The 24,328-nt window shown below is 33.1% G+C and overlaps 2 long non-coding RNA genes across 5 annotated transcripts; both read left to right on the top strand.

The window, feature by feature from the left end:
• Positions 1-4,253: 4,253 nt before the first annotated feature.
• LOC126714061 (uncharacterized) lies at positions 4,254-24,043 on the top strand. 4 transcript variants are annotated; one of them, XR_007651532.1, is made up of 4 exons: positions 4,254-4,626; positions 4,848-4,901; positions 22,250-23,504; positions 23,735-24,043. It is a non-coding gene; the product is annotated as an uncharacterized LOC126714061 (long non-coding RNA). The 4 variants fall into 4 exon arrangements; XR_007651529.1 differs by lacking the exons at positions 4,254-4,626; positions 4,848-4,901 and adding exons at positions 20,808-21,163; positions 21,385-21,438 and having other exon boundaries at positions 22,250-22,299; XR_007651531.1 differs by lacking the exons at positions 4,254-4,626; positions 4,848-4,901 and adding exons at positions 20,808-21,163; positions 21,385-21,438.
• LOC126714062 (uncharacterized) lies at positions 5,056-7,471 on the top strand. Its single transcript, XR_007651533.1, has 3 exons — positions 5,056-5,514; positions 5,712-5,761; positions 7,197-7,471. It is a non-coding gene; the product is annotated as an uncharacterized LOC126714062 (long non-coding RNA).
• Positions 24,044-24,328: the final 285 nt, after the last annotated feature.

Below are 24,328 nucleotides of genomic sequence, written 5' to 3'. Positions count from 1 at the left end.
TCACTAAATTTCATCATTTTACATTAAAATCCATATTGCAAAACACTTTCCACAAGTTTGATCACGATCAACTCGGGTTTGACCAATTATCTGATTGTTCAATCATGATCAATTCAAGTTCATATCAAAGATATTTGAATTCAATTTTAAAATGACTACTTAAGAGATCATATCAGACTTAAAATGAGCACTATGTCACGAAAATACTAAAAAAAGTGCTCAACACTTTGTCAGTTTTGAGAATAGGTGTTCATAAGTTTGATAATAATTTAATCTTGATTAAATTATAATAATAAAAAACATCAATTGGCCCAAAGAATGAGTCATTTGAAATATCTCATGATGAATCCAAGTTTGGCATACTTGGATCGGAAAAATTTCCACTTGAACAAAAAGAATTTGCAAAAATATCAAAATAAAATCTGTGAATAAAATCTTGATTTTGACACTATATCCAAAGCATCTAGTTTGCCAAACATGAAAATCGGAACCAAAAAGTGGATATCTTTAGAAAATATACATCATGATATTTTCAACGAAGCCTCACTTGAACAAACATACGTGGAAAAGACAGAAAAGTAAAGTCACTAAGATAGGAAAATTTTTGGAAAACCCATGAAAATTGAGTAGAGGTGCTCTCTTTGTATTTGGATTTTTCACGGTTCATGAAAATTGGATCCAAAATGTTGGTACTTTCTTGGAGTAGAAGTGATTATCTACATCCTGGAAGAAACGACATCTTAAGATTAGGTCCAAATTTTGGGAAAATGGGCATTTGTCCCTAATTTACAAACTATGAAGCAAAATGCTCATATTTTGAAACTATTTAGTAAAATGCTCTTATTTTTGAAACTCGATTTTAACAAAATCAAGTTCTATGTAAAACTTGATATCCCTAAAATCGAGTTTTATGTATATTGCAATGTCAAGTTCCCCTTAAATTTTCAAAAAAATTTAAGTGGCAAAATATGCATAGAACTCGACATTGTCACCTATAACTTGATTTTATTAAAATCGAGTTTCAAAATAGGGCCATTTTGCTAAATAGTTTTAAAACATGGGCATTTTGCTGCATAGTTTGCAAATTAGAGACAAATGCCCTTTTTTCCCCCAAATTTTAAGATAATGCTCGTACAAAATTGATAAAAATCAACTTTGAGGACCCATTTCATTTGAACCAGCCAACATTCCAAGACTATTAACTTTTTGCACAATACACTAAATGAAATAAATTCGGGTCCTTTGAAAAGTATGCCACATGAAGAACTTCATGTGGAAAGAAGCACATGACACATTCCTTAGAACTCTCTTCATTTAAGCTTCCGCCTCACCAAAATTTATGTCAAAGTATTACTAATTAATTATTGTCATGTTTTAATGGGATAAATGCATTTATTATCATGTATTAATTGTCAACAAACACATATAACTATGAACCTCATATAGGAGAGCATGAAGTTTTATCATGTGACACATTCCTTAGAATTTTCTTCATTTCACTTTCCACCTCACCAACCTTTGCATTTATGTCAAAGTATTACTAATTAATTGTCATGTTTTAATGGGATAAATGTATTTATTATCATATACTAATTACACACACACACACACACACACATATATGGGTTGAGTTCAAGTTACACCTGGAGTAACTTTAAACAATATTACACTACTCAATATTTTCTAATTGGATGCAAATTTTGACAAATTCACCGTTAGATTATATTATCTTCGTATATTCTCTATACTTGCAAAATTTCAAGGTGATCAAAGATTAATAGCCATGTCATCAATCAATTGTTTAAATTCAAGTTTTTGTAGTTAAAAATAATGTATAAAAGATGAATTTATAGATCGAATGGTAAATAACATCCAATTGATATGAAAATTGGCATGAATGTTAAAAACATATAGATCATCGAATTCAACGGTAGGATTTTCAAAATATGAATTTTATAACAAGTTATTAGGTGGTGTAACATTACTTAGAGTTACACCAATTATAACTTGAACCTAACCCTATATATATATATATATATATATAGAGAGAGAGAGAGAGAGAGAGAGAGAGAGAGAGAGAGAGAGAGAGAGAGAGAGAGAGAGAGAGATGGGTTCAAGTTACACCTAGTGTAATTCTTGTAAAGTTACACATTTTTTACACCATAGATTCATAAGAGATCTAACGGCTAAAAAAATATCATTAAATGTTGTTAGTTTCCACCTCATTCATAATTAATATTAGCATTTTCTCTCTTGCCTTATTTATTGTTTTTCACTTGATTAAAGGGCATACTGCCATTTTTAACAACTTGCATTTCTATACTTGAAAAAAAAAAAAAAAAAAACTATACGAAACATTGTCCATTTGTCTCAGAGTAAGCCTTTGAAGTATTGGGTACACTCTGCTAAGCTCATTTGCATTCTATGACTAAGAACATAAAAACAAACCTTTTTATGTGTGAATCTCATAGCCATTTAGAAGTTCAAGTCCAAGGCTTACAAAGTTACAATACCAATAGTCAAAATTGCTTTATCTAATTGAGTTCCATTTCAATAGATCACAAGGATTTTATAAATATGTTAACTCTTGGGTTTTTAAAACTTTGGATAGTGATCAGAGCTGGAAACATAGCAAAGTATGACGTTGGTGATGAAAGTGAGAATAATGCGCACTACAGGCAGCCCACTCCTCCTCTAACTATATGACACGCATTCCGAAAGACATTCCTCTTTTCCCTGGTTATGGAGGAAAGGACACGCTTTCTATTGTAAATGATGTGCAACTCTATTATAGAGAGAGGGAGAGAGAGAGCCCTTTCGTATCCCATACATGCAAAATCAACACTATTATATAATTGAAAATATTTTTATTATAAGACAAGTTAAGGATATAAAATTAAAGTTAAAAATTTTAAATTGAAGTTGAAATTTAATAAAATTAGGACACACATTTTATGCTAAAGAAAGAATGGGTTCCATGCTAGTGACTCTCTCAAAACCAACTTTGATGGGGCAATTTTTGAGGATTCTGATGAAGCAGGTATTAGAGTGGTGGTTCAAAATTGTCACGACAATGTTATGGCGGCCTTGTCAAAAAATATTTCAAAGTCTTCTTCTGCGGTTATCCTAAAATTTAATAAAATTAGGACACATTTCACAAGCGCCAAACTGCACTGTTTGAAACTCACAAGATACTTCCTGGCTAATTCAGCAATTATATCCAGAGGCACAATCGATTTGTTTATGCATTTAGAGAGAAATAAGTAATTATCTGTCTAATCACTCAAGCAACAATTTCAAATTTTTTAATTATTTTAATGTTAAATATCTATGTTTCCTCTTTATTCTATTTTTTTTTTGAAGCCATGTTTCCTCTTTCTAATCTATATATAAAATAATAGGTGAAGCAGAGAGAAACTCAAATTGCAATTTCAAATTAGATCTCTAATTTTGTGCCACGTGTCCATATTACAATTTCAAATTAGAACTCTAATTGTGTGACATCTGTCTTTCCTCAATCTGTCTAAAATTAAGCGGGATCAGATTACGCTGTGTTTTTTTTTTTTTTTTTTTTGGGTGAATAAAACATTCTACTCTTCACACCCGCGTAGTGCAGAAGCCAATGAGATGAAATTAATAACACATTAAACACTCATGCTTTAGGAATCGGTAGTACCAATCTAAATCCATTGGACCTACTTCGTGATAATACAACTGTGGAGCATGTATAAAAACACAAACCCATCTCTCTATGGTCGGGTTCTCTCTCTCTCTTACATTTATTACCCTTAATAAGTAATCTAAAAAAAGAGATTGAAGAGGATTTTTTTACTAGCCATACAATTTCAAAGGTTTTTTCTTCACACAAATTGCCATCATGTTACAAAATGACCCACCATAAAACTACAACTCTGAGGTTTTTTTTTTTTTTTTTTTTTTTAAATAAATTTTTTAAGCTACGAAAATTTCAATTACCAATAGAGATTGAAGATTCAAAAGCGTGGATGGATCTTTTGGATTAACATCCTCACCAAGGTTCATCTTTCTGTGTTATTTTTCCATTTAGTTTTGATTCCCTTAATTGATATAGTGATGGGTTTGTGTGTATGCGCCTACATTGAGTCAATATTAACATTTTTTGAAATCCTTTGGTCCTTGCTTGATGATTGACTTCTCTTGCAGATATCAATCTTGCACAAAGATGGCTTTCAACCTATTTGGTGTGACATCCTTTGAATAGTAAGCCTCCTCCTCTGCCTTTTGTAGATTTTACTAAAAACAATATTTAGCACATGGGAAGAATCTGACATCTTCCGGTCAAGCCGCCAGAAACCTTTATCGGTATTTTTTTATTTATTTAAATATTGCTTTCAATGTTTAAGTTCTTAAAATTTTCTATTGCATGTTAACAATGTTCTATTCAATTTTTATCTATTTTAGATTAGTTCTATGACAGATTTTGTTTGATCCACTTCAATCTTTGTTTCCAGAGATTCCAATCAAGAAAACAGAAAACCGTTTGTTTCCAGTTACGCTAAACCGACCTTTTTGATTTCTGATTTTTCCAAACAAAGAAAAGCAGGAGTATGAAGCCGACTAAAAAGAGTTCCCTCTGAATTTTTGTGGGTTACTATTCTTTCTTTGACTTTTTTCCCCCAAATATAAAGTTAAATTAGTTCCGTTATATGTTTTCAACTTTTACAATTGTGGTTGGATTTTGGTTCCAGTAATTAGGGTTAAGAAAATCAAAATTATGATGTGTCTATTTTTAAAAAATTATTTTGGTAATCGGTTTTTTTGAATTCTTCTCTTTTTGGATTTAAATCATTCAAATTCTTTTTCTGCAGAAATGAATTGGAATATTTCTACAATCTAGAGTCTCTAATCTAATCAAAGCAAAGGTACTAATTTCTTTTCCTAATATTCTTTTCCATTATGGTTTGCTGTAAATTCAAGAATTTGGATTCATAACCCTTTTTGTTTGCTAAAATCAATGAAAACCCTTCAAAATATGAAAATCTTGCTTCAGTTTTAATGGCCTCTTACCTGTTTTTTTTTTTTTTTTTTTTTTGTAAGGGTGAGTGAAATTGTAGGATTTTGAAATCTGATAGTATAACTTTCTTTATACTAAGTTTATTACTTTGTAGATTTTGGTTGGTATTTTTTTAAAATAGACTTTTTACGTCTTGGTTTGGTTGTTTTTGATGTTTCGTTTTAATGGGTTTAAATTGTGAAATCTAAAAGTATAATGTTCTTTGTACAAAGTTGATTACTTTGTAGGTTGTGGCAAAGATTAATTTTATAAGAGTTACCTAAGCTTTGGTTTCAGTATTTGGTCTTTTGGCCTTCAATCCAGCCACTTTCCCTTACCCTTTCAGCCAATTATATATCATACTTAAGCATTACTCCTTCGATGCCATTCTACTTGGAACGTTTTATCTCCTTCTCATAGCTACTTTCCCTGACTCAATTGGAGCATGCTTTGGTCACATTGATTTCACCTTCTAATTCAAGGTTTGATTATTTTCTATTCTATAGAGTTTAATTTGTTTGTCTCTCTGCCAATCACCCCCTTTTCTCAAAAATTTACTGTTGCTGGGGTGGACTTAACTAACAAACTTTTTATTACATGCACGAAAATTGTTTGATAGAATACCTGAATGTTTTCTTCTTTTTGTAGAATCTAACTTTGTAAAATTTCCATTTTGCAGGTCCATTACGTGGACATGTTTATTTCTTCCTACAGTATATAAAAGATTTGGTAAGGCCCAACAATTTAGCTCCGGGTTTTCTTCCTTTTTTTCAATTTTGTATCAACTTATTTTTTATCTTATTTTTATGTAATGTACTTTTATGTTAAAAAGTAGGAGCAAGCATGGGCAAGTTAGAAAAGCTAAGGTCTTTCTCCCTTTAGTTGATTATATAGACACTCATTTGCTTGGACTCAAGCTTAATGTCTAACAAGCAGTTCACACGCCAATTCATGTTCCCTGTTTTAGAGATAACCAATATGAAAATTGATTTGCAATTTTCTGTCAACCCATTTTATGTATAGCGTTAGATAAAAGCTATTTTATTCTTGGTCTCAAGTTTTTAATTAGTTCTTTGAATTGTCTATATAAAATATTTTTGTAAAAATGCTCTCTAATTTTATAAAGAACATTCTGGTTTGCTTGATCAGAGTTGGGATATATGTAGTCTGATTTTAATCTAACAAGCATAGGTTAGAGGTTTGTGATGATGCCTTCTTTGTTCTTAGTTTCCATCTATTATTTTCTTTGGAAAGTAGAGGAGACACCTAGGCTACAGGGATTAGTCTTTTGTGACAAGGACCAATTATAAGGCACCTAAATGAATTTATGTGCTTCAAGTTGAAGACACCACAAAGTTGAAGACCAAAATGAATTTGGTGAAGGTTGTGAAACAGTTGATGCCTTATAAGTTGTAACTTAACAAATTTTATCCTAGAGTGATAATGCCTTCATTTTTCTCTATGTGTGTTTAATTTGATATCCTTATTGGGCACATTATTACTAGAGGTATATAACTAGAGGCATAAGCACAAGTCTAATGATGGTTTCCTGATCACTGTCATAGCTTTTGTCTAGATGAAAAGTAGTTTTCTTTTTTCTTAATATGCATGTATTTTAATGCGTTTCTACTTTTAAGTCCTTGCTTTGTATTTGCCTTTGAGAGGCATTGAGTAGAGTTCAATATTGCAGTTACTTTGAATTTAGTGATGGTATTAACTTGACATTTGATTACTTTTGTCCAACATTTAGTTGATCTATTCTAATATTATTTATTCACCTTTGTCTTTGGATGTTAGAGCACATTGAAGATGCTACTCTTTACCTTGATGCTGCATCTATATAAAGTTTCCAATTTGTTGGGGCATTCCATGTGTTGCTGGACCTGGGAGTTTATGTTGTTTGCAATTTGGAGAGCATGTGTTTTGTTGATGTAGTAAGCTAATAGTGTCATGTATATCTTGAAATATCTTTTATTGCTTCTTTCAATATTCTATGGGTAAGATTAAATGACTTCACATGTGAACATTTCATAAATAGATATGTTTGTATCAATATGTGTGTGTGGCGTACATGCTTGCAAGTGTCTCAGCTTTTGTAGCTAACTTATTCAACCCATGTCAAGCATGTTGTAATTTACTAATTTGAATTTGCTTTGAATCCTAGGTGGTAGTTTGGAACTAAAAATCTGATGGTGGAAGGAAAATAGTGGTCATCATCTCAGCATATGTTTGTTAAGCAAGATTTGTAGCTGAGTACTACCTAATATCTCATCAGTCATCCGTCTAACACTTGAGCCAAGGCCCAATTGCAACATCTTACCTACTATTTTTTATTGTTATTTTTGGTGAAGTGTAGTTACTTTTTTTCCCCTTTGGATAAATTAGTCAATTGTAAGTATTACATTACTATATTTCAATATATATTGTTGTCATTGTTGAACGCATTACTAGGACTTTACTCTAAATATAACTTTGTGTTTCTAGATACTTAATTTTTGAAATGATGCAAAATTAAGTAATTGTTACATGTGTTTTACATGCAAGCCTCCTACAGCTTATTATTGTTTGGTCTACAGGTGTGTTTTGAGGATAGTAGGTAGGTTATATTAAAAACTAAATAAAAAATATTAAGGATTAAAATAACTAACTAGATAAGGCCTTGGGGAGAGATGGAGAGACACAAAAATGTTGTGGATTGTTAAATAAAATGCACTGTTTCACTATTACTAAAATAAAAGACTTGAGATTAACAAAACATTTGTAAGAGAATGAAAGAGAAAAATCAAAGAGACCGCTACTAGCATCATGTAGGTGTTTGTAATGTGAAATACACATTTTATATCAAATTTTATTCTATAATATTCCTCCAAAGTTTTTCTTTTTCTTCTTCTCATTACTTCAATAGAATAATTATAATGGGTATGTATGTGCAATTTATAATTGTTTCTTCTTATGATGAACTCATTATTAATAAAGTTCTCTAAAAATTATACTATAAAACGCAATATTTTAGAAATGTATGGTTTAAAAAAAAAATGTAAATTAATATCATGTATAATTTGAACCTCTTCTAAAAATTTTAATTGTACCCGTGCATATGCACGGGACCACGTACTAGTGAGATATAATATAATTGAAGTTGATTTTTAAAATATACTTGGATTATATAATAATTTCTTACAAAAAATTTTCAAAATGTAGTATGCATTGTCATGAGATATTGGCTAATAAAAATTGAGGATGGAAAAAAGTTTGTTTTAAAGACATTGATCAGTAGGAGAATGTCCTATTTTGTAGGTATTTTATGTGGAGTTTGAGATATATTTTTACTAGGTTATTCCCAAGTTTTTTTTCCCTATTAAACATATTCTAGTGATATTTTTGAACCACATAAAAGTCCAGTCCAAAGAGGAGAATCCTGTTAGAAGAGTGTCCAATTTTTTAGGCATTTTACATTGAGTTGGAGATAGTTTTGTCCCTATTAAACATAGGGTTTAAAGAGTATTTTTAAATCACATAAAAATCTAATCTAAAGAGGGGAATCCTGTTATAGATAGTATAGATTGGCTGATTAATAGGCTCCCTAAGCGCATGTGTTAATTAAACATTTTAGGAAAATTATGATACTATTTTTATGGAAAATATAAAAAGTTGTCGCAATTTTTTTCCCCATAAAAAGTTTCTAAAATTATTCTTAAATCAATACTCTTATAGAGTCCATTGTCTTTCCACGTAAAGGTATGCTAGGTCCAAATGTCATAGAGAAATAATTAATTAAGTCTTTTATAAAAAAGCCAATATAAAAATGAGGTGGCAACCAGGTATACATCTTGCAATAGTGCCCCCTTCACAACAGATGATGGGAACAAAAACTACATCACTATATGGGTAAAGATCTACTACCATACAGATCTTAGGTAGCATAGATTGTCTCTGCAAGAGTTACTGCTATCCGATTATGCTATTACTATCGTGTAAAAGAATTTCAAGGGCACTTGGGTCCTCCTCCCTTGGTCTTCCAGTTATTGTAGCAAGGGCAAACTTGCTTGTTGCCATAAGTGCCAGGAGGAACACAGAGGCACTTTGCGCAGCACTTTAGGCAGAAAAACATGCATGGCTTCTTGTGTGAAGTTGCCGAGCAACGATAGGTACACTTTGGCTTGCAATCTGTATGTCACAATTAGAGATTTACTGTTCATCAGATCACTTAAAATCATGTACTTCTTCATAAGAATAACAAAATTAGTAGAATGTGTTTCATTTGAGCACAAGAACTGTACAGATATGTACCTGAAGGACGAAGCTTTATTGCCTGTTTCAGGAAATATATACACATTAGAATTTGACACAAGCATAAACCATTTAGAGTAACAAAATATGGAAAACAAGAGACTGTATAGACACACAAGCGTGCAAACAACTAAAAGCGTGAGTTGAAGACACGATTTCAAAAAACAAAAGCGAGAAAAGTATTGTACCTCAGCAATATCAGAGAATGTGATTAAGAGAAGTAAAGAAACCAGAAACAAGAGAGAGATGTACGGACGTCCTGCCATATCTATATTAGAGGCTGCTTAAACTCTAGTGCGAAACTAATGAAGTAATAATTTTCTCACAAAGCAAAATTGAGAGATGCTGAAGCAATGAAATTATAAGGGATATTTGTAAGGGATATTTGGGAATGATCAATATGCAATTAAGGAAGAATAAGTCTTGTGCCACATAAAGTGGCACAAGAAATGCAACAACTTGCCCATGTGGCGAGTTGTGGTTGGTGGAGAGGTGAAATTATAAGGTATATTTGGGAATGATCAATATGCAATTAAGGAAGAATAAGTCTTGTGCCACATAAAGTGGCACAACAAATGCAACAACTTGCCCATGTGGTGAGTTGTGGTTGGTAGAGGGGTGAAATTATAAGGGATATTTATAAGGGATATTTGGGGATGATCAATATGCAATTAAGGAAGAATAAGTCTTGTGCCACATAAATTGGCACAACAAATGCCACAACTCACCTATGTGGCGAGTTGTGGTCGGTGGAGGGGTGAAACTATAAGAGATATTTATAAGGGATATTTGGGGATGATCAATATCCAATTACGGAAGAATAAGTCTTGTGCCACATAAAGTGGCACAACAAATGCCACAACTCACCCATATGGCGAGTTGTGGTTGGTAGAGGGGTGTCCCCCATGGACCCTCCAATATTAATATGACTTTAATAAAAACTTACTATAATTTATTTTTCATATTTAGGTTAAATTATTCTTAAAAGTATAGCAATATACTTAGAAAGTTGTATATCGTGGCATTGACTTGATTGCTCTTAAGAAATTATGTAGAATTCAACTTTCTTCTTCTATTATTTTAATTATTTACAATTTGAGTCCATGCTAAAAACCTAGGATTTGAAACTATGAAAGAGTCAAGTATTGAAGGAAAAAAGATTAGTGGAGGGATCAAGCATTAGGAATTTAATGTCCTGAGAAAATAATATCATAATATATATATACATATTAGTTATTTAAATTTAACCAGTTTATTTGGAGTTTAAATGTCATTAGAAAAATAAATTTGATTTCAGCTTAAAATTCACCATGAGTTAAGTTTCAAGGAAATATCATATTTGTCTCTGTGTTTTTTTTTTTTTTTCAAAATTTAATGTTTAGCTCTTCCTTATATATATATATATATATATATATATATATAAACATATTTATCATTTTTCAAGGGGCAAATTTTTTTTTTTTATTAATCAAGGAGGATAAACTAAACTAAATACATATTATTTTTATTATAAGTACCCCAGCCTTTGTCAATGGGAATACCCACATAGTCATTCATGCACAACGCCTCTTAAATATCAATCTTTTAGGCCACCTTTTGAGTCTTAAAGCATGTCACTCGAAAGATTTATGATCGATCTACACAATGCCAAAAGAATCATGCAAAGCAAAGCCTCCACAAACCTTTTGCGAGTATCATATTTTGTCCGTCATTGTTTTACATGCAAAAATTCCAATTTCAATCTAAAACTGTAGAAAATAATTTAATTTCTTCCAATCGAATGTTGGATTAATCAATTTTAAAGGTCCAAAATCAAAATAACCAAAATGCCCTTTGTTGACCTAACTTTGACTAAGTTAACTGATGGTCATATTATTCAAAATCTCATCCTGATCACTAAATTTCATCATTTTACATTAAAATCCATATTGCAAAACACTTTCCACAAGTTTGATCACGATCAACTCGGGTTTGACCAATTATCTGATTGTTCAATCATGATCAATTCAAGTTCATATCAAAGATATTTGAATTCAATTTTAAAATGACTTATGAGAATTATTGAGAAAATGAATTTATTGATCTGCTTATAATTTGGGTAATTACATATATTTATAGTAACACTTAAGCAGCTAAACAAACCCAAAACTAACTTATCTGATCTAACAAACTTCCTAACTAACTAACAGAAAAGTGTAGCTAAGCAAAACACGTGCAAGGCATATGTCCACTAACTAACATTAAACTACATGTAGCTTTTACATTTAAAACTACATGTCGTTGATCTCTGCTTCTGGACTGCTACTTGGACTTCTGGCTTCATGTGATTCATTTAGCTCTTCTAGTTTCTTTGAATTCTGATACTCCCCCTCAGGATGGACATCATGAGAATGAATATTGGAGATGCCCATCCTGGTAAGAAGACCAGAAAATTGACTCCAGCTCAAAGCTTTTGTCAACAAATCAGCTATCTGACATTGGGTACGAATGTCCATCAGCTTTATAACTCCTGCCTGCACTTTGTCCCTAACAATATGACAGTCTATTTCAATGTGTTTTGTACACTCATGGAACACTGGATTAGTTCCTATGTGAATAGCAGCTTGAGAATCACTGAACAATAAGGCAGCCTGACTATGTTTTACATCCAGATCCTTAAGTAAATACAAAATCCATGTCACTTCACATACGGCAACAGCCATGGCCCTGTACTCTGCTTCTGCCGTGGATCTTGAAACTGTGTTCTGCTTCTTAGACTTCCAAGAAATGAGAGAGTCACCAAGAAAGACACAGTAACCTGTGATGGACCTTCTAGAATCAGTACATGCAGCCCAATCAGCATCTGCAAATGCTTTGATATGCAGAGAGGATTGAGAGGAGAAGAACAAGCCTTGTCCTGAAGTACCCTTAAGATATTGAACCACTCTATAGGCTGCCCTGAGATGAGGCTCTCTAGGCTTAGACATAAATTGGCTCAACCTGTGTACTGAGTAGGTGATATCAGGCCTAGAAATGGTAAGATACAGCAGCCTGCCTATCAGTCTTCTGTACATACCAGCATCAGCTAATAACTTGCCTTCATTTTTGCTTAACTTGAGATTTATCTCCATGGGAGTTTTAACAGGTTTACACCCAAGCATTCCCACATCATTGATCACTTCAAGAGCATACTTTCTCTGGCATAAAGAGAGGCCTTTCTCAGATCTAGCCACTTCCAAACCCAAGAAGTATTTCAAACTGCCCAGATCCTTCAACTTGAACTCCTTATTTAAGAGAACCTTAAGGTCTGCTACAGATTGAGGATCATTGCTAGCAACAAGTATATCATCAACATATACCAAAAGTGCCATAAAAGAAGCTCCTGAGTGCTTGGTGAACAAAGAGTAGTCTGCCTTAGACTGCAGAAAACCATGTTGCAGTAGAGTTGTTGAAAACTTTGAATACCATTGTCTTGAGGCTTGTTTAAGGCCATACAATGACTTATTCAACTTGCACACAAGCTCCCCCTTGCTGGGCAGGCCTGGAGGAGGAGACATATACACCTCTTCATACAAATCACCATGCAGAAATGCATTGTTAACATCTAATTGATGAAGAGTCCAGCCTTGCACAACAGCCAAAGAGAGAAGAAGTTTAACAGTCACCATCTTGGCAACAGGAGAGAATGTCTCAGTATAATCTAATCCCTCTTGTTGAGTATAACCTTTGGCCACTAACCTTGCTTTGTACCTCTCTACACTACCATCTGACTTGTATTTGATTTTGAATACCCACTTACATCCAACAACCCTTTTATGTGGAGGCAAAGGAACAAGAGACCAAGTGTTATGAAGTTCTAAAGCTTGAATTTTAGCTGCCATGGCAGCATCCCAATTAGGATCACCAACTGCCTGATGGTAAAACTGAGGTTCTGGAATTTGGGAGATACTATTGCAAAAATGAGAATAAGAAGGGGAAAGTTTATGACTAGAAACATAATTGGCAATAGGGTATTTGGTGGAAACAGCATGGCACTTGTAAGCTTGAAGATAAGCAGGTGGTTTAGAGATTCTAGTAGATTTCCTAGGACCAAGAGTGGCTGGAACAGGACCAGCTGGAAGGGAGTGAAGAACATGGACAGATTCAGTGGACAAAGAAGAAGAGGGAAGGTCAGGAATAGGAGTAGTAATGTCATTAGGAACATAAACAGACAACTCCTCAGGAAGATCAACAAAATGTTCTTCAAGAATAGTGGAATCAACATGAACAGAGGTATCTAATATAGGAGTAGAGTGGTGAATAGAATCAGTGATAGGAAGAGGTGGAGCATCAGGAAAGCAATCATGATAAAGAGGGTCAGATTGAGATAAAGGAACAGAAGCAGGAAGAGACTGAAATGGAAACACAGATTCATGGAATAGAACATCTCTAGAAATGAAACAAGATCTGGTATGAAAATTTAAAAGTTTATAACCCTTAACCCCGAAAGGATACCCCAAGAAGACACACTTAAGAGCCCTAGGATCAAATTTGCCTCTATTGTGAGAGAGAGTAGAAGCAAAACATAAACAACCAAACACTTTGAGATGGGAATAATCTGGAAGTTTATTATAAAGAAGCTCAAAAGGGGATTTGTGGTTCAAAAGAGGATAAGGGAGTCTGTTGATGAGGTGAACAGCAGTGAGGATATAATCACCCCAATAAGCAATAGGGATATTTGATTGAAGTCTTAAGGCTCTAGCAACACAGAGTATATGCTGATGTTTTCTCTCCACAACAGAGTTTTGTTGTGGAGTAGCAACACAGCTGTGCTGATGAATGATGCCATGAAGTTTAAAGAATTCATTCATTTGAAATTCAAGTCCATTGTCAGTCCTAAAGACTTTAATAGACTTACCAAATTGATTCTTAATCATGGTATAAAAGGATTGTAATAAGGACCTGGTTTCAGACTTAGATTTCATAAGATACACCCAAGTTGATCTAGTGCAATCATCAACAATGGTGAGAAAATACTTGTGACCTGCAACAGTAGGTGCCACATAGGGACCCCATATGTCACAATGTATCAAATCAAAGGGAAATTCAGAGACATGATTATGAAATGGAAAAGGAAGTCTTTTATGCTTAGCTAGAGGACAAATTTCACAGATTTCATTAGAGACAGAATTGAGATCAGGAAGTACATTTTTCAAAACAGAAATCTTAGCATCAGAGGGATGCCCAAGTCTAGAATGCCATACAGAAAAAGGAACTTTGACATTATTGACAACATGAGATTTATTTGGACTAAAAATGGAGTGAAAAACAGAATTGAAAACAGAATGAAAACTTTGAATAGCCTTGGACTGAGTTGGAATGGCACAAGTATCAGAGGGGCTATGTTGAAGAAGATACAACCCATCATGAACTTCACCCACACCAATCGTCCTCCAGCAATTGAGGTCCTGAATGAAACAGAAAGTGGACAAGAAAATGAGACAACAATGTATTTTCTTGGTGAGCTGGCTAACTGATAAAAGATTGAACGAGAAGGATGGGACACAAAGCACATTGGTTAAGACAAGATTTTCAGAGAGATATATAGAACCAATATGAGTTACCAAGGCAGTTTCACCATTAGGAAGAGCAACCACACAATTAACAGCAGTAAAATCAGTCAACAGATTAACAGAATACACTATATGGTCTGTTGCTCCAGTATCAATAACCCAAACATTACTACCAAACGCAGTTCTATGTGTGATTTGGGCAGAAAAAACTGAATGCCTCAAATTAGGACAAGTATGATTAAATGTACCTGCCATGGTGAGAGCATCTATGCCACTGGAAGAAGAAGATACAAATGGATTAGGCTTGATCACACTGTTAGCCATGTGTGTTTCCTTGTTCCCCATATTGAACTGAGTTTCCTTGCCACCAGAATTAAGATGAGCAGCTTGCATTTGAGTCCCCAACATAGTCAAAAATTGCTGACATTGCTCTTGAGTGAAAGAAAAATTAGCAGAGGTATGATCATCATCTGCACAAGCCTCAAGAGCATTGACTTGATTCACCCTAAAGTTCTTGCCTTTAGGCTTAAATCCTGGAGGAAAGCCATGCAGTTTGAAGCATTTCTCCATGACATGCCCAAGCTTCCCACAGTGAGTGCATATAGGTCTGTCTCTACCTTTGGAATTCTTTCCTCCAAAAACACCAGAATTGGCAAAGAAAGCAGGAAAATTAGGATTGGAATTAGCATCAGATCCCTTCACTGCAAGAGTAGTAGACTCTATGTGGACAGAATTGCCAATCCCTACACTCCTCTGCCTCTCTTCTTGAATCAACAAAGAGTATGCTTTGTTGACGGTTGGCAATGGTTCCATCAATAAGATCTGACCTTTGATCTGAGAGTATGACTCGTTGAGTCCCATCAGAAATTGCATGACTGAGTCTTGAAGACGAAGATCTTCAATCTTCTGAGGTAGATTGCAGGTACACTTCCCACAAGAACAGGTAGGAGTAGGCCTAAAATTCTGGAGTTGATCCCAGAAAAGCTTCAATTGAGTGAAATAGTTGGTGATTGAAGAATCGCCTTGACACATTGAAGCTATATCTTTCTGAAGTTGGAAAATCCTAGGTCCATTCCCTTGAGAATGTGTATCCCTGAGGTCATTCCAGATTTCCAGAGCAGTATCCCTGTAGGTGATGCTCACTCGAATTTGAGGTGACACAGCCTTCATCAACCAAGAACCTACCATGTTATCACATCGGATCCAAGCATCAACAGCTGCTGGAGTTTTTATCAATGGTGAAGAAAGAGTAATACTACCATTGACAAAACCAAACTTATTCTTAGCAACCAATGCTTTCCTCATTGAACGAACCCAAGCATGATAATTTTCGCCAATCAGCGGTTCGGACACAAGCATGGCTCCAGGACTCTCAGCGTGATGAAGAAACAGAGGATTTGAGATATCCTCTACAAGTGCAGGATCTTGCACAGAGGAAGAAGACGAAGTATTCGTTGCTTCCGCCATTGACGAAGCTTCAAGACTCTCAAGAACAAACCCTAGAAATTTTGGGAGAAAATAAAGCAAGAAGGCTCTGATACCATATGAGAATTATTGAGAAAATGAATTTATTGATCTGCTTATAATTTGGGTAATTACATATATTTATAGTAACACTTAAGCAGCTAAACAAACCCAAAACTAACTTATCTGATCTAACAAACTTCCTAACTAACTAACAGAAAAGTACAGCTAAGCAAAACACGTGCAAGGCATATGTCCACTAACTAACATTAAACTACATGTAGCTTTTACATTTAAAACTACATGTCGTTGATCTCTGCTTCTGGACTGCTACTTGGACTTCTGGCTACTTGGACTTCTGGACTGCTACTTGGACTTCTGGCTTCATGTGATTCATTTAGCTCTTCTAGTTTCTTTGAATTCTGATATGACTACTCAAGAGATCATATCAGACTTAAAATGAGCACTATGTCACGAAAATACTAAAAAAAGTGCTCAACACTTTGTCAGTTTTGAGAATAGGTGTTCATAAGTTTGATAATAATTTAATCTTGATTAAATTATAATAAAAAAACCATCAATTGGCCCAAAGAATGAGTCATTTGAAATATCTCATGATGAATCCAAGTTTGGCATACTTGGATCGGAAAAATTTCCACTTGAACAAAAAGAATTTGCAAAAATATCAAAATAAAATCTGTGAATAAAAACTTGATTTTGACACTATATCCAAAGCATCTAGTTTGCCAAACATAAAATCGGAACCAGAAGGTGGATATCTTTAGAAAATATACATCATGATATTTTCAACGAAGCCTCACTTGAACAAACATACGTGGAAAAGACAGAAAAGTAAAGTCACTAAGATAGGAAAATTTTTGGAAAACCCATGAAAATTGAGTAGAGGTGCTCTCTTTGTATTTGGATTTTTCACGGTTCATGAAAATTGGATCCAAAATGTTGGTACTTTCTTGAAGTAGAAGTGATTATCTACATCCTGGAAGAAACGACATCTTAAGATTAGGTCCAAATTTTGGGGAAATGGACATTTGTCCCTAATTTACAAACTATGAAGCAAAATGATCTTATTTTTTAAACTAGATTTTAACAAAATCAAGTTCTATGTAAAACTCGATATCCTTAAAATCGAGTTTTATGTATATTTTAAGTAAAACTCGACATTAGCAATGTCAAGTTCCCCTTAAATTTTCAAAAAAATTTAAGTGGCAAAATATGCATAGAACTCGACATTGCCACCTATAACTTGATTTTATTAAAATCGAGTTTCAAAATAGGGGTATTTTGCTAAATAGTTTTAAAACATGGGCATTTTACTGCATAGTTTGCAAATTAGGGACAAATGCCCTTTTTTCCCCCAAATTTTAAGATAACGCTCGTACAAAATTGATAAAAATCAACTTTTAGGACCCATTTCATTTGAACCAGCCAACATTCCAAGACTATTAACTTTTTGCACAATTCACTAAATGAAATAAATTCGGGTCCTTTGAAAAGTATGCCACATGAAGAACTTCATGTGGAAAGAAGCACATGACACATTCCTTAGAACTCTCTTCATTTAAGCTTCCACCTCACCAAAATTTATGTCAAAGTATTACTAATTAATTATTGTCATGTTTTAATGGGACAAATGTATTTATTATCATGTTTTAATTGTCAACAAACACATATAACTAGAAACCTCATATAGGAGAGCATGAGGTTTTATCATGTGACACATTCCTTAGAATTTTCTTCATTTCACTTTCCACCTCACCAAACTTTGCATTTATGTCAAAGTATTACTAATTAATTGTCATGTTTTAATGGGATAAATGTATTTATTATCATCTACTAATTACACACACACACACACATATATATAGGTTGAGTTCAAGTTACACCTGGAGTAACTTTAAACAATATTACACTACTCAATATTTTTTAATTGGATGCAAATTTTGACAAATTCACCGTTAGATTATATTATCTTCGTATATTCTCTACACTTGCAAAATTTCAAGGTGATCAAAGATTAATAGCCATGTCATCAATCAATTGTTTAAATTCAAGTTTTTGTAGTTAAAAATAATGTATAAAAGATGAATTTATAGATCGAATGGTAAATAACATCCAATTGACATGAAAATTGGCATGAATGTTAAAAACATATAGATCATCGAATTCAACGGTAGGATTTTCAAAATATGAATTTTATAACAAGTTATTGGGTGATGTAACATTACTTAGAGTTACACCAATTATAACTTGAACCTAACCATATATATATATATATATATGGAGAGAGAGAGAGAGAGAGAGAGAGAGAGAGAGAGAGAGGTTCAAGTTATACCTAGTGTAATTCTTGTAAAGTTACACATTTTTTACACCGTAGATTCATAAGAGATCTAACGGCTAAAAAAATATCATTAAATGTTGTTAGTTTCCACCTCATTCATAATTAATACTAGCATTTTCTCTCTCACCTTATTTATTGTTTTTCACTTTATTAAAGGGCATACTGTCATTTTTAACAACTAGCATTTCTATACTTGAAAAAAAAAAAAAAAACTATACGAAACATTGTCCATTTGTCTCAGAGTAAGCCTTTGAAGTATTGGGTACACCTTGCTAAGCTCATTTGCATTCTATGACTAAGAACATAAAAACAAACCTTTTTATGTGTGAATCTCATAGCCATTTAGAAGTTCAAGTCCAAGGCTTACAAAGTTACAATACCAATAGTCAAAATTGCTTTATCTAATTGAGTTCCATTTCAATAGATCACAAGGATTTTATAAATATGTTAACTCTTGGGTTTTTAAAACTTTGGATAGTGATCAGAGCTGGAAACATAGCAAAGTATGACGTCGGTGATGAAAGTGAGAATAATGCGCACTACAGGCAGCCCACTCCTCCTCTAACTATATGACACGCATTCCGAAAGACATTCCTCTTTTCCCTGGTTATGGAGGAAAGGACACGCTTTCTATTGTAAATGATGTGCAACTCTATTATAGAGAGAGGGAGAGAGAGAGCCCTTTCGTATCCCATACATGCAAAATCAACACTATTATATAATTGAAAATATTTTTATTATAAGACAAGTTAAGGATATAAAATTAAAGTTAAAAATTTTAAATTGAAGTTGAAATTTAATAAAATTAGGACACACATTTTATGCTAAAGAAAGAATGGGTTCCATGCTAGTGACTCTCTCAAAACCAACTTTGATGGGGCAATTTTTGAGGATTCTGATGAAGCAGGTATTAGAGTGGTGGTTCAAAATTGTCACGACAATGTTATGGCGGCCTTGTCAAAAAAAATTTCAAAGTCTTCTTCTGCGGTTATCCTAAAATTTAATAAAATTAGGACACATTTCACAAGCGCCAAACTGCACTGTTTGAAACTCACAAGATACTTCCTGGCTAATTCAGCAATTATATCCAGAGGCACAATCGATTTGTTTATGCATTTAGAGAGAAATAAGTAATTATCTGTCTAATCACTCAAGCAACAATTTCAAATTTTTTAATTATTTTAATGTTAAATATCTATGTTTCCTCTTTATTCTATTTTTTTTTTGAAGCCATGTTTCCTCTTTCTAATCTATATATAAAATAATAGGTGAAGCAGAGAGAAACTCAAATTGCAATTTCAAATTAGATCTCTAATTTTGTGCCACGTGTCCATATTACAATTTCAAATTAGAACTCTAATTGTGTGACATCTGTCTTTCCTCAATCTGTCTAAAATTAAGTGGGATCAGATTACGCTGTGTTTTTTTTTTTTTTTTTTGGGTGAATAAAACATTCTACTCTTCACACCCACGTAGTGCAGAAGCCAATGAGATGAAATTAATAACACATTAAACACTCATGCTTTAGGAATCGGTTGTACCAATCTAAATCCATTGGACCTACTTCGTGATAATACAACTGTGGAGCATGTATAAAAACACAAACCCATCTCTCTATGGTCGGGTTCTCTCTCTCTCTTACATTTATTACCCTTAATAAGTAATCTAAAAAAAGAGATTGAAGAGGATTTTTTTTACCAGCCATACAATTTCAAAGGTTTTTTCATCACACAAATTGCCATCATGTTACAAAATGACCCACCATAAAACTACAACTCTGAGGTTTTTTTTTTTTTTTTTTAAATAAATTTTTTAAGCTACGAAAATTTCAATCACCAATAGAGATTGAAGATTCAAAAGCATGGATGGATCTTTTGGATAAACATCCTCACCAAGGTTCATCTTTCTGTGTTATTTTTCCATTTAGTTTTGATTCCCTTAATTGATATAGTGATGGGTTTGTGTGTATGCGCCTACATTGAGTCAATATTAACATTTTTTGAAATCCTTTGGTCCTTGCTTGATGATTGACTTCTCTTGCAGATATCAATCTTGCACAAAGATGGCTTTCAACCTATTTGGTGTGACATCCTTTGAATAGTAAGCCTCCTCCTCTGCCTTTTGTAGATTTTACTAAAAACAATATTTAGCACATGGGAAGAATCTGACATCTTCCGGTCAAGCCGCCAGAAACCTTTATCGGTATTTTTTTATTTATTTAAATATTGCTTTCAATGTTTAAGTTCTTAAAATTTTCTATTGCATGTTAACAATGTTCTATTCAATTTTTATCTATTTTAGATTAGTTCTGTGACAGATTTTGTTTGATCCACTTCAATCTTTGTTTCCAGAGATTCCAATCAAGAAAAAAGAAAACCGTTTGTTTCCAGTTACGCTAAACCGACCTTTTTGATTTCTGATTTTTCCAAACAAAGAAAAGTAGGAGTATGAAGCCGACTAAAAAGAGTTCCCTCTGAATTTTTATGGGTTACTATTCTTTCTTTGACTTTTTTCCCCCAAATATAAAGTTAAATTAGTTCCGTTATATGTTTTCAACTTTTACAATTGTGGTTGGATTTTGGTTCCAGTAATTAGGGTTAAGAAAATCAAAATTATGATGTGTCTATTTTTAAAAAATTATTTTGGTAATCGGTTTTTTTGAATTCTTCTCTTTTTGGATTTAAATCATTCAAATTCTTTTTCTGCAGAAATGAATTGGAATATTTCTACAATCTAGAGTCTCTAATCTAATCAAAGCAAAGGTACTAATTTCTTTTCCTAATATTCTTTTCCATTATGGTTTGCTGTAAATTCAAGAATTTGGATTCATAACCCTTTTTGTTTGCTAAAATCAATGAAAACCCTTCAAAATATGAAAATCTTGCTTCAGTTTTAATGGCCTCTTACCTGTTTTTTTTTTTTTTTTTTTTTTTGTAAGGGTGAGTGAAATTGTAGGATTTTGAAATCTGATAGTATAACTTTCTTTATACTAAGTTTATTACTTTGTAGATTTTGGTTGGTATTTTTTTAAAATAGACTTTTTACGTCTTGGTTTGGTTGTTTTTGATGTTTCGTTTTAATGGGTTTAAATTGTGAAATCTAAAAGTATAATGTTCTTTGTACAAAGTTGATTACTTTGTAGGTTGTGGCAAAGATTAATTTTATAAGAGTTACCTAAGCTTTGGTTTCAGTATTTGGTCTTTTGGCCTTCAATCCAGCCACTTTCCCTTACCCTTTCAGCCAATTATATATCATACTTAAGCATTACTCCTTCGATGCCATTCTACTTGGAACGTTTTATCTCCTTCTCATAGCTACTTTCCCTGACTCAATTGGAGCATGCTTTGGTCACATTGATTTCACCTTCTAATTCAAGGTTTGATTATTTTCTATTCTATAGAGTTTAATTTGTTTGTCTCTCTGCCAATCACCCCCTTTTCTCAAAAATTTACTGTTGCTGGGATGGACTTAACTAACAAACTTTTTATTACATGCACGAAAATTGTTTGATAGAATACCTGAATGTTTTCTTCTTTTTGTAGAATCTAACTTTGTAAAATTTCCATTTTGCAGGTCCATTACGTGGACATGTTTATTTCTTCCTACAGTATATAAAAGATTTGGTAAGGCCCAACAATTTAGCTCCGGGTTTTCTTCCTTTTTTTCAATTTTGTATCAACTTATTTTTTATCTTATTTTTATGTAATGTACTTTTATGTTAAAAAGTAGGAGCAAGCATGGGCAAGTTAGAAAAGCTAAGGTCTTTCTCCCTTTAGTTGATTATATAGACACTCATTTGCTTGGACTCAAGCTTAATGTCTAACAAGCAGTTCACACGCCAATTCATGTTCCCTGTTTTAGAGATAACCAATATGAAAATTGATTTGCAATTTTCTGTCAACCCATTTTATGTATAGCGTTAGATAAAAGCTATTTTATTCTTGGTCTCAAGTTTTTAATTAGTTCTTTGAATTGTCTATATAAAATATTTTTGTAAAAATGCTCTCTAATTTTATAAAGAACATTCTGGTTTGCTTGATCAGAGTTGGGATATATGTAGTCTGATTTTAATCTAACAAGCATAGGTGAGAGGTTTGTGATGATGCCTTCTTTGTTCTTAGTTTCCATCTATTATTTTCTTTGGAAAGTAGAGGAGACACCTAGGCTACAGGGATTAGTCTTTTGTGACAAGGACCAATTATAAGGCACCTAAATGAATTTATGTGCTTCAAGTTGAAGACACCACAAAGTTGAAGACCAAAATGAATTTGGTGAAGGTTGTGAAACAGTTGATGCCTTATAAGTTGTAACTTAACAAATTTTATCCTAGAGTGATAATGCCTTCATTTTTCTCTATGTGTGTTTAATTTGATATCCTTATTGGGCACATTATTACTAGAGGTATATAACTAGAGGCATAAGCACAAGTCTAATGATGGTTTCCTGATCACTGTCATAGCTTTTGTCTAGATGAAAAGTAGTTTTCTTTTTTCTTAATATGCATGTATTTTAATGCGTTTCTACTTTTAAGTCCTTGCTTTGTATTTGCCTTTGAGAGGCATTGAGTAGAGTTCAATATTGCAGTTACTTTGAATTTAGTGATGGTATTAACTTGACATTTGATTACTTTTGTCCAACATTTAGTTGATCTATTCTAATATTATTTATTCACCTTTGTCTTTGGATATTAGAGCACATTGAAGATGCTACTCTTTACCTTGATGCTGCATCTATATAAAGTTTCCAATTTGTTGGGGCATTCCATGTGTTGCTGGACCTGGGAGTTTATGTTGTTTGCAATTTGGAGAGCATGTGTTTTGTTGATGTAGTAAGCTAATAGTGTCATGTATATCTTGAAATATCTTTTATTGCTTCTTTCAATCTTCTATGGGTAAGATTAAATGACTTCACATGTGAACATTTCATAAATAGATATGTTTGTATCAATATGTGTGTGTGGCGTACATGCATGCAAGTGTCTCAGCTTTTGTAGCTAACTTATTCAACCCATGTCAAGCATGTTGTAATTTACTAATTTGAATTTGCTTTGAATCCTAGGTGGTAGTTTGGAACTAAAAATCTGATGGTGGAAGGAAAATAGTGGTCATCATCTCAGCATATGTTTGTTAAGCAAGATTTGTAGCTGAGTACTACCTGATATCTCATCAGTCATCCGTCTAACACTTGAGCCAAGGCCCAATTGCAACATGTTACCTACTATTTTTTATTGTTATTTTTGGTGAAGTGTAGTTACTTTTTTTCCCCTTTGGATAAATTAGTCAATTGTAAGTATTACATTACTATATTTCAATATATATTGTTGTCATTGTTGAACGCATTACTAGGACTTTACTCTAAATATAACTTTGTGTTTCTAGATACTTAATTTCTGAAATGATGCAAAATTAAGTAATTGTTACATGTGTTTTACATGCAAGCCTCCTACAGCTTATTATTGTTTGGTCTACAGGTGTGTTTTGAGGATAGTAGGTAGGTTATATTAAAAACTAAATAAAAAATATTAAGGATTAATATAATTAACTAGATAAGGCCTTGGGGAGAGATGGAGAGACACAAAAATGTTGTGGATTGTTAAATGAAATGCACTGTTTCACTATTACTAAAATAAAAGACTTGAGATTAACAAAACAT

This window comes from Quercus robur, chromosome 2, assembly GCF_932294415.1.
Source record: "Quercus robur chromosome 2, dhQueRobu3.1, whole genome shotgun sequence".
NCBI lineage: Eukaryota > Viridiplantae > Streptophyta > Magnoliopsida > Fagales > Fagaceae > Quercus > Quercus robur.
The sequence above is the reverse complement of the archived record's forward strand: the minus strand, read 5'-3'. Positions and strand labels throughout refer to the sequence as shown.